Here is a 4,803-nt window from a genome sequence, read left to right on the forward strand (position 1 = left end):
CTACAGAACGTGAGAGGTACTGGTTATTCTATTACCTCTCAACAACAGTCAGAATTTGTTATTATCTCCCTTCTATCTTCCAAAGGATCTCCAGATTTGTATATACATTTTATTGAAAATTATATACGCGATCTGTAAATCAATTACATCGCAACCATGAAAGATGTGCGTACTTCTCAATGCAAAACTGCTTTATAAACGTTCTATCCGCTGAAGATATTTGATTGGTTTTGCTGAGACGTTCACACTTCTAAACAAAACATATATGTGACGCACCATGACATTTTGGGTCCAAATTCGGCGTTACGTCATTTGAGAAAACATCGATTAAAGTTACGTCACAAAAAAAAATGGTGGACGTTACCACGTGTTCGTGGCAATTAATGCATTTCTTGTTTTCAATAATACTCTACCTTGCCACAAGAAAAAATGAAGTGACATTTATAAACATTTCCGTGTTTTGCAATTCCGTTTCTTTAAAAGTTTTAAATGATTGATAATTTATCGCCCTTTGAATCGACACGCCATTTGTAAACATCGAAGGTCGCGGAGAAAATCAAACTACCAAAAACAATTATTTGATGATTTATTCCGATTGTATAAAGAATGACAGTTAGCGAATCTCAAGGTAAGTAAGTATTTAAGCGATATATAGTGTTAAAAATATTATTTGAGTTCATATCGTCAGTTTTGTCCGATATCTTTTCCAAAAATAGCCCGGATTTGACACTTATGACAGATTGGAGGTAGATTTAGCGCAGTTCACATTTTATTTACAAGTGTCAATATATTGTAGACTATATTTTATTTACTAAATCTGCCATGAATTCAACTTTTTTGCAAGACAATTACAAGAAGTATTCAGTAGAATCAGTATGCAAGACAATTACATAAGACCTTGTGACTCTGGTGCCATACAAAATTACAACAGTCAGTCATAATGTTTAGTTACATATTAAAGTTAAAGCCCTGATCATTTTATAAATACAGCCATGCCATGAAAGTAACTGATTAGGAATACTTGAAACACATCTATTGTCAGCTTCAACCACTAATTTCTTACATGTAATCAGTCCATACATAAAACTTCTACAAGGCATAAATATTGTTTTTACTTGGAAAGAGACAGTTTTTTCCAAGGCTTTTTCCAAAGCTTTTCATGTTAAATTTGCATACTGTTCACTTGGCCATTATTTCTGGATTCCTCACCATTTTGTACTGTTCTTGGGAAGTGACTAAAAACCACTTAGTAAAATAAATAAACTTTAGATACATTTTGTTTTGAAAGCCTTGCCAGAAATTCAAACCTATTACTCTTTTTCTAGAAGTCTTTGTGCTAAATATGTACTGAGCTAACTGCCCAGGGCATTTTTATCTAACATTTCAGCTTTTTTCAGTATTTTTTTCATTTTACAGATCAAACACTGAGAATTGTTTGGCTAGATGCAATGACCTTAAACAGTGAAATGATTTTCCAGGAGGGTCTATACACAACAAGCTGGATTTTATGGGGGTTTGTAAATTTCTTCATACATTTTTACAGTTACTATACTGCTATTCTAAGACAGATAAAGACATTAAAGTAGCATAAACATAAATGATCTATTTCATTCATAACATTTTAAGAGAAATGATTTTGATTATAGACCCATTCAACAAATATGTGTAATATATTAAGAAGTGAATAAGTAATGAATACAATAATTGAATATATCATGTATGTATTTTTTCATATTTTCAAAATTATTTTTACAGTTTTTGTGTATACATTAAGTTTGATTGCATGAATTGTATGTCTAGTCTGTAGGAATCTTAGCTAGTTTATGTATTCTTGAAAAACTACTTTTTCTGCATGAATACTGTAAGATTCTTGGATGAGTTTATACTTATCAAATCTGCTTTCTTTGAGCTTTTAACAAAAAGACTATCTTAAGCTTAAAAAGATGCTTTACAGTGTTATATTCTGTAAGCTTATACTAATCTTATTAAAATGAAGTTCTAATGTTGATGAATTTTTGTTTTGCAGTGATGAAAGAACTATGAATATGTAAATGGGAATGAAACAGAATTGGTATGTTCTACTGATCATCCAGCTGAAATCATGCCTGCGGAATAGAGTGCATGTCACAAATACTGATATGAGCAAATAACTCCATATTGCACAAATAATGTCATGTTTCCTGCCCTCATAACCTGAAAAAAGTTAAAAATTCTAGTTCAAATTACAAATGTGTTTCAAGAAAAAGTAAAACTTAGTCAACTGTGTGAAATATTGGGTAAAAGTAGTGTTTTGATGTCAGGACAGCTGTGAAGTTTTATGAGAAGCACTATCCTAATACAGAATTTAACTTATAAATTTTCCAAAACTGCATGCATGAAATACTAAGACATGTCTGTTGAATGAATCCTAGTTGTTTCAAAATTACAACATGTGTGACATTAAAGCACAACCTTTGGAGAAAACATTTTTACAATCAAAACTGCCTTGCCAGTGTGAGTGTAGGAAGGACTTTTCCAGAAATGGCAGAAAACTACCAATATAGCAGAAAATATTAGTTACTGGCTGAATATAATATATTTCATTTCAAGAATTAATCATGTTAATCCATGGTTATAGTTGTGTTAAAAGATATTTTTACATGACATGACCTTTGCAGAAATAGATAATTGTTTTGCAAAACATTGTGAGTTGCCATGGTAACACAAATTTGACTTAAATTTAGATTTGTTTGATTATGTAAACAGCATGTGTCTTGTTTATATTCTGCTAATCAGACTATGTTCTGCAAGAAAATATCTTTTATGTGTAACCATCAACAAAACATGTTATAACACAAATCTGCCATAAAATGGCAGAGCTGTAATGCAGGTAGGCATATCAGGAAAATATGTAGTTCTGGAAGACAAGTTATATTACATAAAATGATGTTTGTTTTTTATAAATGATCATAATTAACCATTTGTGGTGTAAAACAAATGTATACTGAACATATGCTAAATGAATGTTCTGATTCGTTCTAGAAAATTTACAAAAAACTACTATTTTAAGAAAATAGTGCATTGTTGCCATGGTAACATTAATTTAACTTTTAAATTATTTTGGATATTATCATATGTAAACAACATCTTTCTTGTTTATATGTTATATATGTTAAGCTGTATTATGTTAGTGAATATATTTTCATATGTAATTATAGTTGCATCAACAAAGCACTATGTTATTACACAAGCCTGCCTTAGAATGGCAATAGTTGTAACTGAGAGGTGTATCTGAAAATTATGTATTTCTCAAACCATATTACATTAATTTTCACGGAATGATGTCTACTCTCTTACTTTTAAATAAGAAAACAGACAGCTTTTGATGTAAATATATGGAAAAACACTTCCAATATTCAATTTATTACAAAGAAATTGCCCAAAATGTTAGTATTTTTGTAAGAAAATACCACATTATTGCCATGGTAATGTTAGTATTTTTATAAGAAAATACCACATCGTTGCCATGGTAATGATTCACAGATCAGTATATCTAAGTCTTTTGAAATTTTAGCAAACTCACAGTTGATAATAACAGTCTAATAATTATATCTTCTTGCCTGATTTTCTTTCTTACTGTTTAATAGATAAGGTGTCTATAATAATAAGATTAATGTCCTAGTTTTTGGGATGTTGTCTAATTTGATATCAAATAAATTCTGTATCTTGTTCAAAAGAATGTCATAAAACAGTTGTCTGTAAAATGTTAGCACACTAGAAAAAGTTAATTGTGTATTTATTTCACATTCTATGTAATTTATTGCTAGATTCATCAAGAGACAGTTAAAAAAGAGGTTAAACAACAGTGTTGCTATAGAAACGATTTTTAGAACATAAATATTTTTATACTACATGAAAGAAAGAGACAAAAAGAAATACATTCCATTAATTGCATGTTGCTTTTGTTATTTTATCATGTATTTTATCTTGATATTATTTAAATATGATGTCATTATTAAGATATACTGCCTCAATTTTGATACAGTTAGACAAAAACATGGTGTCCAAAAATTGGTAATATCTCCATGACAACGACTGATTTTGTTGTCAAATTGAAGATTTTTACTCAGAACGGATCAGTCTGTCAGATTAGCCCAAAACCCCATTTTTGACCAAAATTGCATTTGGACCCAAAATCTCATGCTCTGTCACATATGTATATATTAGCCCATATCCTACACGATAATTTTGCTTTCGATCTATAATTTTACAAAAAAGTGTTTTCTAAATAGATTCTTATTGGTGCTGGAATAGATTTATTAGCATTAAAATGCTTAAATTTAATCATGTTTGTGTTATTGCATGTATAAACCCAGACGTACCTTTTAACGAACGCTGAATAAACATTGGTGTATGATAATTTGATCCTATGCCCATTGTCACATAAAACTTATATAATAATGCAAAACTTAATCACGTGACATTACAATGACGACATGTTATAGCGTTATGCAACTGATTGAATACAGATTAAGTTTCAATTAAAATAAGTCGGTGTAAGGAAACGAGTATGTAATAATTTATAAAGCTTGTTATTTGCATCTATAATTTATGGGGACACTTATCTTTTAAACTGATATTAATAAATGTATACATGTGCTTATTAGCTACATATAGTTGTAAATGAAATTTCACGATAATCGTTTTTTAATTTCATATTTCAGGATGGAAAATCTGTGCAAGCAATGTGGGAAATTCTTCAGGAGTAAATCAGGCCTCTGTGATCATAAAAGGAGGCATCTCAACAAAGCTCCGTACAAATGC

General features: G+C 30.0%; 1 long non-coding RNA gene across 1 annotated transcript; it reads left to right on the forward strand.

Moving 5' to 3' along the window:
- Positions 1-319: 319 nt before the first annotated feature.
- LOC128558817 (uncharacterized) lies at positions 320-4,045 on the forward strand. Its single transcript, XR_008371944.1, has 3 exons — positions 320-628; positions 1,417-1,513; positions 2,027-4,045. It is a non-coding gene; the product is annotated as an uncharacterized LOC128558817 (long non-coding RNA).
- The last annotated feature ends 758 nt before the right edge of the window (positions 4,046-4,803 follow it).

Source organism: Mercenaria mercenaria, chromosome 7, assembly GCF_021730395.1.
Source record: "Mercenaria mercenaria strain notata chromosome 7, MADL_Memer_1, whole genome shotgun sequence".
Lineage (NCBI taxonomy): Eukaryota > Metazoa > Mollusca > Bivalvia > Venerida > Veneridae > Mercenaria > Mercenaria mercenaria.